This window comes from Sus scrofa, chromosome 4 (assembly GCF_000003025.6).
Source record: "Sus scrofa isolate TJ Tabasco breed Duroc chromosome 4, Sscrofa11.1, whole genome shotgun sequence".
NCBI lineage: Eukaryota > Metazoa > Chordata > Mammalia > Artiodactyla > Suidae > Sus > Sus scrofa.
Genome location: NC_010446.5, coordinates 74,523,063 through 74,537,825, shown reverse-complemented (window position 1 = coordinate 74,537,825; position 14,763 = coordinate 74,523,063). Strand labels below are relative to the sequence as shown.

Below are 14,763 nucleotides of genomic sequence, written 5' to 3'. Positions count from 1 at the left end.
CCAGCCAGTAGAGATTCTTGCTTTTAAAGATTCTTCTGAGTATACTGGGGCCACCTGGATAGTCCAGAATAATCTTCCCATTTCAAGGCAGACCCTTAACAACATTGCAGTCTCTTGGGCCATGTAAGGTAACATATTCAACTGTTCCAGGAATTAGGCCATGGAGGTCTTTAAAGGACCATTACACTGCCTGCCACAATGAGTCTATCGTCTAGCACACTGACAAAAATAAGTAGATGCTCCTCAAAATATCGATGTGCAATAGAGCATGCTCTTTGAACTGCTTCTTTTAAGTGTTGGTGAATATTTCACATTGATTTAAAGCAGAGATCAGCAAATCTTTTCTGTAAGGAGCAGACCCTGTGTATATTTGGCTTCGCCAACCATTCAGTCTCTGTTACAACTACTCGATTCTGCCATCGTTGTATGGAAGCAACCATTGACAATCCATAAGTGAATGAGCTTGGCTGTGTTCCAACAAAAATTCCTATGTAAAAACAGGCAGTGGGCCAGATTTGGTCTGTGGGCTATGGTTTGCTGATCTGTAAACTAGAAGTATGAAATCTCTATTCCCATAGTACAACCTGACACACATTTTCAAAACTGAGACCTCTTTTGGGGGGATAAAGAAGATAATGAAACTAAAAGTCTGCATTTGACCTCTTTAACAATATAATGAAGAATATAGCATTCTTCATTATCATAAAATCTTTGTAAAGTCCCAATGATAGGGAATAAGACCACAAAGAAGACCAAGAGTCAACCCTCAATGGGCTTATAATATAATTGGATAGGTGACACATATTCATCAAAAGGTCATCACATAATTTTTGATCTACATTTGAATATATTATTTAGCCTCCAAAATATTATCTTTAAACATTATATAATGAGAGCTCCCCTTCTGGAGAGTCTGGTAATGGCAAAGTACTTCCTGCAAACAACAATGATAAACTCTGGACAAAGTTTTTTTTGTTTGTTTGTTTGTTTTGGTCTTTTTGCCATTTCTTGGGCCGCTCCCCGCGGCATATGGAGGTTCCCAGGCTAGGGATCTAATCGGAGCAGTAGCTGCCGGCCTACGCCAGAGCCACAGCAACGCGGGATCTGAGCTGCATCTGCAACCTACACCACAGCTCACGGCAACGCCGGATCGTTAACCCACTGAGCAAGGGCAGGGACGGAACCGCAACCTCAAGGTTCCTAGTCGGATTCATTAACCACTGCGCCACGACGGGAACTCCTGGACAAAGTATTTTTAAAAATAAAAAAACTAGAAGTTCCTATTGTGGCTCAGTGGTAATGTAACTGATTAGTAACCATGAGAATGCAGGTTTGATCCCTGACCTCTCTCAGTGGGTTAAAGATCCAGTGTTGCCACAAGCTGCAGTGTAGATTGCAGACATGGCTCAGATCCCAAGTTGTCATGGCTGTGATGTAGGCCAGCAGCTGCAGCTCCAATTCGAGCCCTAGCCTGGGAACTTCCATGTGCCATCTGTATGGTCCCAAAAAATAAATAAGTAAATAAACAAACAAACAAACAACCACATGTCAGCAGTGGAGACTGACCAAAAGCACACTGCACCTGTAGAGGAGTCTGTCCTTGATAGAAAATAATTTACTGGATGAAAATTTGCTCTTGTTATGACTCTTGGCTAAAAGGCACACCCCAGTCTGTGTGGCATAAACCAGAATTAAAACAGCAGTCTGATCTCTCTGGCTTAAGAAGTCAGAGTGTGGGAGTTCCCGTCATGGCTCAGTGGTTAACGAATCCAACTAGGAACCATGAGGTCGTGGGTTCGATCCCTGGCCTCACTCAGTGGGTTAAGGATCCAGGGTTGCTGTGTGCTGTGGTGTAGGTCACAGATGCGGCTCGGATCCCGTGTTGCTGTGGCTCTGGCGTAGACTGGCAGCAACAGCTCCGATTAGATCCCTAGCCTGGGAACTTCCATATGCCGTGGGAGCGGCCTTAGAAATGGCAAAAAGTCAAAAAAAAAAAAAAAAAAAAAGTCAGGGTGTGGAGTTAACAGATGCTAGAAAGCATAGAGAATAATAAGAAATTCCAGAAATTAGGGAGTCACAGAAGAGGAATCCTCAAAACTGCATGTAATCTCTGTCCAAACCCTCAGCTGACCCCTGACCTTTGTATGCACTGGAGAAACACCAAGCTTCCCTGTGAAAAGCAACAGCTGGAAAGTTAGAAAAACTGAGCATTTTCACCTGCTCTTCATTCCAAGGATTCAGACATTGAGGTTTGATTCCAATAATACTGATGAAGTTAAGTTGCCACTAGAACGAAAATCTATAGTTATAAAAGGAGGACAAAAGGGACCGGAGACTCTATCATCTTTACAAATGAATGTATCCTTTAAAAAAGTCTGGTGCACTATGAACATGGAAAAAAACCGGAAAATGTGAACAACTGCTAAAAAGAAAGGTGGTATGCAGTAACAGAGGTCAAGATAACACAGACATAATTAGAAGGCAAGGACTTTAGAGGTGGTATAATAAATACGTCAGCGACCTAAAGAAGAGCATGATCATTATAAATGAACTGAAGAAGAAAATCTTTTGAGTAAAGGAAACTGTAAAAAGAGAACCAAATGGAAGATTTAGAAGAGCAAAAGTAAAATGTATAGAATTTAAAATATTTACTGTATAGGCTTATCAGCTTATTGGAGACAGCCAAAGAAAATGTTAGTGAACCTAAATACAAATCAAATGTGAAAAAAAGAGAGAAAAACTATTGAAAAGAGTATGAACAGAGCCTAGTGGTACAATAGCAAATAATTTGCACATGTACAACTGGAGTACCAGAAGGACAGGAAGAAGAAGATAAATTTGAAGAAATAATGACTGACAGGTTTTCAAATGTAGTAAAAACAAGATATAGGTCCCAAGAAACTCCATAAACTCTAAGTGAAAAAAGAGAGAGAGAGAGCAAGAGCCAGAGAGCAGGTTCCCGCTGTGGCTCAGTGGTAACAAACCTGACTAGTATCATTGAGGATGCGGGTTTGATCCCTGGCCCCACTCAGTGGGTCAAGGATCTGGCATTGCCGTGAGCTGTGGTGTAGGTCACAGATGCGGCTTGGATCCCAAGTTGCTGTGGCTGTGGCGTAGGCCAGCAGCTGGAGCTCCGATTTGACCCCCAGCCTGAGAACCTCCATATGCCACAAATATGTGACCTCAAAAAGCAAAAACAAACAAACAAAAAACAAAGAAAACCATGGAGAAAGAAATAGAGGAAGAAATAGAGAGAGAGGAAATATGTAACACAGTTAAACTGCTCAACACTGAAAACTAAGCAGAAAATCTAGAAATCAGAGAAAAATGTCATTATTATATATAAGGATGGAATGACATTAATAATGGCTGATTTCTCATCAGAAACAATAATAGCCAGAACATTATGTCTGATAAAAAGTGTCAGTAGAAGAAAATCACTTTCAAATGAAAAAAAGTTGAGAAATTTCCACCAGCAAACCAGCACTATAAGAAATACTAATAGAAATTTTTCACTTTGAAGGTGAAAATGACACCATAGGATCTACAGGAAGAGAAAAATATTTGAAGTGGGTGCATATATAAGACTCTTGCTTTTTTGTGCATGTATATGCCTATCTCTCCATGTATTTTTTGCTTTTCTCACCATGTTTAAAAGCATGTGCAAAAAATAAATAAATAAAAAAAAATAAAAGCATGTGCATGTTTAAAACAAAAATAAAAGAGAAATAATGCCAAATTGTGGCATTTGTAATGTATTTGATATAAGACACAAGTAACAACAGCATGTAGAATCGGGTCATAAATTGTGTTAAACTGCTGTGTGGTTTTTACATTTTACATGAAGGGACGCGATATTGGCACTAAGTACGCTGTGATCTATATTGTAGTCCCTAGAGCAAACACACACACACACACACACACACACACACACACACACACATACACACTACAAAGAGGCATCGCTACAAAGCCAATAGGGGAATTATACTGAAACATTAAAAAGTATTAAATAAAGCAAATGAATGCAGAAAAGGTGAAATAAATGAATGTAAAGCTGAAGGGACAAAGACAAAAGAATAATAAAATGTATGATCCTAAATCCAAGCATATCAATAATCATTCAATACAAAAGAATGAAACACTCCCAATGAGAAGCAGAAAGTATCAGCATGAATTTAAAAAGCCATCTCTGAGAGCTCCACCTGAAATATAAAGGCATGAAGAAGTCGTAAGTAAAAGGATGGAGTGAAATACCATGTAGAGTGACCTGAGCAGCTGCAGCAGTAGGAGGAGGAAAATGACGTCAATACAAGGGTTATTACCACAGACTTAGAGGGACAGTTCATCAAGATAAAAGCTTAATTCACCAGAAATACATAATGATTATCCAGTTTGTACAATAGTTGAAGAGTTTAAAAATATACAAAACACCTCCGACAGAATTCAATGGGAAAATAAACAAATCCATACTCACAGATTAAATGAGTCAATATTGTTAAAATATCATTTCTCCAAAAATTGATCTTAGAGTCAATGCAATCTCAGTTAAAATCCCAGAAAGATATTTTTGGTAAATAATTACAAGCTGACTCCAAAATTTATATGGAAATGCTCAGGACCAAATAATCTTTTAAAAAGGAAAAAAAAAAAAAAAAAAGAGAGAGAGAGAGAGTTTCCGTCATGGCTCAATGGGTTAAGAACCTGACTATTGTCAGGTTTGATCCCTGGCCCCACTCAGTGGATTACGGATTTGGCATTGCCATGAGCTGTGGTATAGGTTGCAGATACAGCTCCAATCTGGTGTTCCCATGGCTGTGGCGGCAGCTCCATTTCAACCCCTAGCCTGGGAACTTCCATATGCTGCAGGTGCGGCCCTAAAAAAGACAAAAAAAAAAAAAAAAAAAAAAAAAAAAAAAGGAGTTCCCATCGTGGCGCAGTGGTTAACAAATCCGACTAGGAACCATGAGGTTGCGGGTTCGGTCCCTGCGCTTGCTCAGTGGGTTAACGATCCAGCGTTGCCGTGAGCTGTGGTGTAGGTTGCAGACACGGCTTGGATCTTGCGTTGCTGTGGCTCTGGCATAGGCTAGTGGCTACAGCTCCGATTCGACCCCTAGCCTGGGAACCTCCATATGCCGCGGGAGCGGCCCAAGAAATAGCAAAAAAAAAAAAAAAAAAAAAAAAAAGAGAGAGAGAGAGAGAGAGAGAAAGCAAAGAAAAGCAGATGGATGTGTGAGTGCTATGGACAGAGGGCAGGCACCAGATGCCCAGGTGCCCTAAAAAGGGGGAGAAAGAAGGAAAAAATATTTGGAAGACTTCTACTACCAGGTTTCAAGAGTTGCTATACAAAGTCTTGATACAGGCTTGATAAATAGCCTGATGGAATAAACCCATTCTTATATGATCAGCAATACATTGATTCATGAGGTTTAAGGAAAGACGCTGTCTCTGTAGCATCAAAGTGCAAAGTGAAGCAGCAAGTGCTGATATAGAGGCTGCAGGAAGTTATCCAGGAGAGGGACTAAGATATTCACAAAGGCGGCCACACTCTACAGCAGATTTTCACTGTAGATAAAGCAGCCTTACAGTGGAAGAAGATACCATCCAGGGCTTTCCCAGCTAGAGGGGAGAAGTCACTGCCTGGTCTCGAAGCCTCAAAGGACAGACTGACTCTCTTGTTATGGGCAATGCAGCCGGTGACTTTAAGTTGAAACCAATGCTCATTAACTGTCCTGAAAATCTTGGGGTCCTTAAGAATTATGCTAAATCACTCCGCCTGTGGTCTATAAATTGAGCCCAAAAAAGCCTGCATGACAGCACTTCTGTTTACAACATGGTTTGCTAAATATTTTAAGCCCACAGTTGAGACCTAATACTTAAAAAAAAAGATCCCTTTAAATATATTAGTGCTCGTTGACAATGCACTGGTCACACAATAGCACTGCTGGAGATGGACAATGAGATTAATGGTGTTTTCATGTCTGCTAATGCAATTATCAATTCTGCAGCCCATGGATCAAGGATTAATTTTGACTTTCAAAGTCTTATGATTTAAGAAATATTTTGTAAGGCTATAACAGCCACAGATAGTGATGCCTCTGCTGGATCTGGACAAAGTAAGTTGAAAACCTTCTCAAAAGGATTCATTATTCTGGATGGCATTAAGAACATTCATGATGCATAAGAAGACGTCAAAATATCGACATTAGCAGGAGTCTGGAAGAAATTGATTCCAATCCTCAGGGATGACTTTGAAGTGCTCAAGACTTCAAAGTGGAAGAGTGGAAGAAGTAACTGCAGATGTGGTGGAAACTACAGGAAAAACAGAACTAAAGTGGAGCCTTGAAGATGTGACTGGATTGCAGTAATCTCATGGCAAAATTTTTTTTGTTGTTGTTTTTTTGTTTGTTTTGTGTTGTTTTGTTTTTGTTTTGTCTTTTTGCTATTTCTTGGGCCGCTCCCTCGGCATATGGAGGTTCCCAGGCTAGGGGTCTAATCGGAGCTGTAGCTGCCAGCCTATGCCAGAGCCACAGCAACTCGGGATCCGAGCCGCGTCTGCAACTCACACCACAGCTCACGGCAACGCTGGATCGTTAACCTACTGAGCAAGGGCAGGGATCGAACCCGCAACCTCATGGTTCCTAGTCGGATTCGTTAACCACTGCGCCACGACGGGAACTCCTCATGGCAAAATTTAATGGATGTTGCTTCTTATGGAGTTGCTTCTTATGGATCAGCAAAGAAAGGTGTTTCTTGAGATGGAATCTATTCCTGCTAAAGACACTGAGAAGATAGTTGAAATGACAACCATGATTTAGAACATTACATAAACTTAATTGATAAATTAGCAGCAGGGTTTGAGAAGGTTGACTCCAATTTTGAAAGGTCTTCTGTATGTAAAATGCTATCAAACAGCTATAGAGAAATCGTTCTTGAGAGGAAGAGTTGATCAAATGCAGCAAAATTTTTTATTGTCTTATTTTTAAAAATTGCCGGTTACCCCAACCTTCAGCAACCACCACCCTGAGCAGTCAGCATCCATCAACATCAAGGCAAAACCCTTCACCCATAAAAACATTATGACTTGCTAAGGCTCAGATGTTGGTTAGCATTTTTTAGCAATGAAGTATTTTTTTCGCTGCACGCATGGCATGAAGGAGTTCCCAGGCCAGGGATTGAACCCACGCCATAGTAGTGGCAATACCAGATCCTTAACCCTCTGAGCCCCCAGGGAAGTCATGCAACAAAGTATTTTTACATTAAGGTATGTACATTGGATTTTTTTAGACACAATAATACTGCATATTCAACAGACTATTATGTAAACATAATTTTATATGTGCTGAGAAAACAAAAAATCATGTGAATTGCTTTGTTTTGATAGTCTCTTTATTGCAGGTGTCTGGAATGGAACACATGATATCTTTGAAGTATTCCTGTAACCCCTTTTGGAGAAAGATTTAGCAGCTTATTACTAAGTTAAATGTTTATCTACCCTATCAACTAGACATTTCATTCCCAGGTGTTACTCAGAGGAAAAACTTTTTATCTGTCCCAGAAGGCTCCTAACCATTTGCTAGTAATAGCCCCAACCTGGAAACACTGCCAGTGCTCATCAACACAAGCATCGACAAGCAGTTTTTGTGGTGTGTCATACGATGTGATACTAATAACGAAAAAAAGGAACGAACTACTGACAGATGACGACATGGATGAATCTCACAAAAATTATGAATGAAAGAAGCTCGACACAAAAGAGGACCTACTATGTGGTTTAATTCACAGAATTTCTAGAACAGGCCTCGCTCAGTGGGTTAAGGATCCCACATTGCTGTGACTGTGGCGTAGGCCGGCAGCTGCAGCTCCAATTACACCCCTAGCCTGGGAACTTCCACACACTGCAGGTGCAGCCCTAAAAAAAAATAAATAAATAAATAAATAATGAAGAAAGTAAGAATCTATGTGTCTATAGTAACATAAATAAATATTAATAAGCGGGAAGATAAGAACGATTGTCTTTGTGGTAGAATGCCAACTAACAAATGTAAAAAAAATAGTGTAGCTAGAAAATCCTCCAAGGATGCTAAAACTGATGATTAAAACAAAGGCTGTTGAGGAACAGAATATTTACAGGCTAGTCTGCAAGTATCTCTTCAGGGACCTTATCATCTCAATTAAAGGATCAATGTCAATACACATCAATATTGGGAAAAACCAAATGTACATGCCTCTTGATATAACACACTCAGAGAGAGAGAACATCGCTTCTGCGGTATGTCTGACAATATATACAATCAGAATCTAATCAAGGAGAAACAGCCAAACTCCAAAAGAAGAAGGTTCTCTAAAATAACATCTGTTTCCCATTAAAATGGCAATATCCATAAAGATCGTTAAAAGGCTGAGGGATTGTTTTGGAATAAAAGAGTCTACATTAGCAGGACAACAAGTATTTGTAATCCTGGCTTACACGCTGCATGAGAAAATAAAATTAGCTGTAAAGGAATTATTGGGATGATGGACAATTTTTGTCTCTGGATCAGATAAAGAGTAGTGTATCAATGTTAAATTGATATTTCCATATTTTTTACAATTGGATCATGGTTATGTAGGATAAGATCCCTGTTCTGGGGAAATACATTTTGAAATATTTAGGAGCAAAAGGACTCAATGTCTTCACATTACCAAAGACTGAGAAAAATATGCAGATATAAATAAACACATAGCGAGAGAATGATAAATCAAATAGGATAAAATGTAAACAAACTGGTGAATTGAGTAACAGGATAAGAGTTCCTAACACTATTCTTGCAACCTGTTTGAAAGTTTGAAATTATCATTAAATTTAAAATGTACCAAAAAAGAAACATGTAAAAGAAAGCTATGGAGCCAGGATTGCCTTTTGTAGTAACAACCACAAGGGTATAAAGAAAATAGAAAGACTTGAGGTATTATTTCCATTGAAAAGCAATCAACAAATTAGACCAAAGTTCAACAGCTAAAACAAAGCCTCTTTTTACCTCCTGCCTCCCTCGTCGTTCTAGGTTAACTAGGATGTGAAACCAGAACTTTGCTTCCTGATCTTGTAAAACTTTTTACTTGTCTTTTTTCCATGTGTCTGCTTTGCTTTCCAGCCTCTCACGTCTGGAATTCTCCAAATCACTGGTTCCAACTGGATCATTTTCCACAAATGGTTTCAGAGTTAAAGAATTATCTCTTTTTATAAACCCCAACAGAAAGCAATCAAATATTTATCATATAGCTAAATAGCAGAACCTTCCTCAAGAGAAAATGCCTTTTCCACTGGGTCCCATGTTTTCTTGAGTGGCTTTAGATATCGCCTAAAGAATTTTAGAAGGAATTCTCATCTCAGATTAGTAAGTAGATGATAGCAGGCTTATTTTATTTGCAAGTAGCCACCATAATTAGATTTGGAAAAAGGGGGGTGGGGGGAAGACATGATTACAATGCTATGTTGTTGAACTGGAGAGAAAGAGGATGGACTTAAATTTATAATGTGGGTTGAACTGTTCCCATTTGCAGGGACCTTTATTGTGGAAATACCTGGGTTGTATATGGTTTTTATTTACTTCTCCCTCCAACCTTGGGTTCTCCAATCCCCAATAACTTTTTTTCCCAAACCTGCAATTACTGAGATCACAAATAATGTGAAGCATCACAGCTGGTCCTGGCATGTGTCCAACACATAATCACCTGTCGTGTGTACTAATTCCTGCTATGATTAAGCCCCTTTATTCTCAGTAGGGTCTGACAGCTCTATTGTTTAAAATGTCACCCATTAATAGAACAGGCATGAGCTTGTCTGTACTCTAACTAGTTCCCTTGCATATTTTCTATGTCAGCTCCAGTTAAGCTGTTCTGAGTATTTGATGAGTAATCACTTTTCCTGAAGCCTGATATTGTCAGTAAAAGACTCATAACATGTGAGACCCCAGCTTAGTTAGATATAAACATGGATTCAAACAAAATCTTCTAGAAAACACTAGAAAAAGTGTTTAATGGGCTCCAGACTAAAGGAGCAAACACAGAATGTTTTTGGTTTCTTTTAAGATAAAATGCCAGGGCTTGAGTATAACAATAATAACATTTTCCTTTGTTTGGGGAAAACAAGCCTATAGCTAAATCTGTGGGAAATCTGCCATTTAAAATATATGTTCAACATATTTCTCAATATATATGTTCAATATAGTTTCAACATGTTACTGACAATGAAAAGAATCTTTTCAAAATCTTTTAATTTTCTCTAAAACCCAAATCTAAGTAGTAATTAAATGACATATCTTATGAAACAGATAACAGAGATATGAAACTCACTTCAGCTAAAAGAAGAATCCAAATACACTCTATAGGTGCCCATGAAAATGGAAAATTACAAGTGCTCATTCTGTTATTTGAACTGAAAATTGTGTGTGATCCTAAAGAGCTCCATTGAGTAAAGTTGGCACAGCCCTTAAGTGGCCCAAATAGTGATGCCAGGAAGAATAAGGAGGCTTTGTATTAATGCTTAAGTTCCATCTCCCAACTATATCTCATTCAAATTCATGCATGCTTTGCTAATATCTTTCACCTGCTACTGTTTGCATTTGTGGTTGCAACTCGGTTCCTCCAGTCCTTAATCAAATCGCAGTCTCATTTCTGTAGCCCAGACAGAGACTGTGCAATCATGTCTGCACCAGTTTCCACTGTCTGACGCTTGGCTAAAGTTGGATGAAAGACCATACCAAGTTCCACCGATTGTGCAGAGACCCATCTGAGAAGAATGCCTTTCCCAGATCCATCTGATCCACTGGCTGCAAAGACAGATAATAGACAGACAGATAGATATAGATAGACAGACAGACAGACAGAATGAATGAATAAGAACTCCCAACTCCAACATTTCCATCCTCTGAGAAGAGCCTTTCAGATCCTTGTCTGTTGCGTTTTATCACCAAGTCCTGACCCTTCCCTAACACACAGTGAAGACTTTATCCCAATGGATCAAAGAACCTGACAAGCGGCCAAAAGTTAACAACTCAATCAACAGGAAGTCAAAACACACATTAAAAACACTGATCTAGAGGAAGAGAAGGTTTGAGTGGAGCACCTCTGGCAATCGCATGAGATACTCTGAAAAGACCTGATACTTTGGGGACAAGATTTTAAGAGGAGAGGATTCTAAACACAGTCTCAGAATTCCACCCTTCCATCAGCACAATATAAAGCTTTTTGATATGGTGCACTTACATTTCGTCCACATAGAGGAACGGATATATAGGGAGCTAGGCTTTATCCTGGACAAGTGCTTCCCTTCCTCTCCTCCTCTTGAAGGAAATCCCAGCAGGCTGCCAAAGGACAGCTCCTGTGAGGACAGATAAATATCATCATTTGCAGAAATTAGGCAAATACGTAGATAGCAGAACAAACTGGTACTTAAGACTGCCATGTTTCTAAAAATAACAACAGTAACAATTACCTTTGAAAATGCTTGTTAAATTGTCTAAAACTCTTTCAAAAATAATAGTTAGGAATACTACTGAATCATCAATCTTTTTTAAAGCCACCTGTTAACTGCCATAAAACCTTCTCTGTTGACATAATTTGTTGCAGTTATTCAGTCTTTTACAGATATAATTTTTACATAATTTAGGGTAAAAACATATTAATTTTATTTTGTAAATTGCATAAATTTTTTTTTGTCTTTTTGTCTTTTAGGGCCACACCCATGGCAAATGGAGGTTCCCAGGCTAGGAGTCAAATTGGAGCTGTAGCCACCCAGCCTACACCACAGCCACAGCAATGCAGGATCTGAGCCGCATCTGCGACCTACACCACAGCTCATGGCAATGCCAGATCCTCAACCCACTAAGGGAGGCCAGGGATAGAACAGGCATCCTCACGGACGCTAGTCGGGTTCGTTAACCACTGAGCCACAATGAGAACTCCAAATTGCATAACATTTTAAATGTGCTTGGAGAACTTTCTGATAATAAAAGCCTATACTAAGTCCATTTGAAAAGGGGAGCAAGAAAATAATATTCCAAATAAAAATTGCCCACTTGATTTCCTCAGTATTTTAAGTATTTTACTCTTCAGAATTTCTTAAAGCTAATTATAACTATTTAAAATAGCATAACCTTATATGGATGCATATATATGATTGCATATGTGTATAATATAGTCACTTGTTAGAATCTTATAATAAAGTATACCAATTTAGATATATCATAAGTCAGGTCATATATTTCCCCACATACAGGAACTAAATATGCTGTGTATACAGACTGGGAAAAGGTGACACTGCTTGAAGCAGTATAAAAATCTTTCAGAGCACAGGCTGTGGAGTCAGCTGTACTTGATTCCTATGTCTTTTAGTCGCCTTGGGAAAATTGCTGATACACTCTAAGACTCAGTTTCCCCAACTGCAAAATGGGGGACAGTCATAGTCCTATTTTCAAAGACTTGAGGTGTATAAAAAGCATTTGACATGGTGCAAACCGATCAAGGCTATAATGGTACCCTATCAGTCAGTTCTTGCTGTAATAATGTCACTTAACCTTAAAATCTGAGAGACTTACACAAAGGTTTATTATTCACTCGGGTGAATAATAAACCACCGCTCTGTGAGTCTGAGGCTGTGTTGCAGGCAGCGGGTGGATGAGATCAGTTCTCCATGTCTGCTTATGCTGGAGCCAGGCTAGGGAAGTGGCCTCTACTTGATACATGTTGTTCACACAGTGGAGAGCAGAAACTCAAGAGAAGTGGTGAAGAAAGACTCTGTCCCTTCTCGATTTACATCTGGCCCACGTGGGTCACATGGTCAAGCCCAAAGTCAATGGGACAGAGGTATACAATCCCACCAGGAGAGGACAGCCCACACGGCAAAGGGTAGAGATGGATAATTATTTTATTCAAGGGGAGAAGTGAAGATTGGTGACAATGTTACTGTTTACTGCTTATACCCAGTGACAGGAAAAAAAATGTAGTTTGGCAAAAAGAGGAGAATTTGCTAAAGAGACTCTTTGGGGACATGCCACGTGATTAAAGAGAGGGACGAACAATTAAATCAAGGACAGGGTAGCCACATGCCTGGTCTTCAAGAATAGCTGGAAAACAAGAGTCTTGATAACAGCTAGACCTCTGTATCTCTCTCACACCAGGGGGTGCTGACTTCATTTTTTTCTCCCAAAGGACATTAAGTCCCATCATATGGCAAAACAAGGCTGCCTCTGGCTCCTACGTCCCATCTTCTTTCCCTAACTGGGAGCGGCTCCCTCTTTCTACTGCCCGTGGTTACGGGAAGTCCTGGAGAAGAATACGGAGGAAATCAGATGCCGGTGTTTTAGCCCAAGCTGGGGTCATTTTCCCCAGGCACACATGAAGGAGGAGGCTGGAATGGGGACAAAACAAGTGTTCACCACACCAGGACATACTACATGTCTGTGTCCAAGAGTTTAAAATTTACTTCTAGAACAGGTAGGATTTTGCTTTATACATTGAAATTCATTTTTTCTGCAGAGCAATGCTCAGTGATACAAGTTTAAACTCCCATATGCAATTCTGAATGGCACTTGAAGCCCAGTGTATCTCGCTGAGAAGCAGCCAGCTTCAGCTGTGAAATAGGTATGACTATAGCACCGTGTCATGGGGCTTTTGTGAGGATGAAATGAGTTCATACATTCAAAGTGCTAAAACAGTGCTTGGTACATAGCAAATGTTCAGTAGATGTTTAAATTTTAATTGGCCTAGATTGATGGAGAGTGCAATCTGTGTTCATATAACTATACACACATATATGTATATGTATGTTTATATACATGATGTATATATGTATAAAATATTTTATATATAAAGTATACATACATCCATCATTATATATAAACATACATACATACATATATGTGTATATACACACATGTACATACATATATACCATACATTGCATACAGGGAAAGAATCATTCTCCTACAAAGGAGAAGGCCATTATAAGATTATTTTGTGCTCGTCCTACTGCAGTATTTCCTGGGCCACATTTCATCTTCATGGCTAAGCAGCAAAGAGGACCTGGAAGGTGCCTACAGACGGTTACTCTGCTGTGAGTCCAGATGGCTTCTCTGCAGTCCTGCTGTGACAAGCTTCTGGATTCACCTTGAAGAGGGTCCAGCACATATTGCTCTTGGCGGCGCAATGACCAGAGAGTACAGTGTGCAAAACTGCTCTCTGACTCAGCCCAGGGCATGGCAGTGGGAACACCACAAGAAGGGCGCTGGAAGTCTCCCCCAGTCCCCTCCACCCCGGCCTGTGGGTTCCATTCTCAGATGACTTAATGCCTTTCATTATTTTCAAAGTATCTACTCTACTCCACTGAAATATTTTATTCTTCTTTTTACAGCTGCACCTATGGCATATGGACGTTCCCAGTCTAGGGGTTGAATGCCAGCCTACACCACAGCCACAGCAACACCAGATCCAAGCTGCATCTGCGACCTAGCTGCAGCTCGCAGAAATGCCAGATCTTTAACCCACTGAGCGAGATCAGGGATTGAACCTGCATCCTCACAGACACTATGTTGGGCTCTTTACTGTGTGAGCCACAGTGGGAACTCGCCACTAAAATATTTTTGAAAAGATTTTTACCTAAGACCCAGCAACAGAAGGGGAATATGAAAAAATTTCTGGGGTTTTTAGGAAAAGTAAGTGTTCTAAATTTCTGACAACTTTGCATTATTTAAAAGTTCCAGTGGCAGGTTCAATGGCATACTT

The 14,763-nt window shown here is 39.7% G+C and overlaps 1 long non-coding RNA gene across 1 annotated transcript in view; it reads right to left on the bottom strand.

Moving 5' to 3' along the window:
• LOC102166303 overlaps nucleotides 1-11,364 on the bottom strand; it is a 73,196-nt gene extending 61,832 nt beyond the window's left edge. Inside the window, exon 1 of the long non-coding RNA XR_002343315.1 lies at nucleotides 11,248-11,364. This is a non-coding gene — a long non-coding RNA (uncharacterized LOC102166303). The remainder of the gene's footprint in view (nucleotides 1-11,247) is intronic.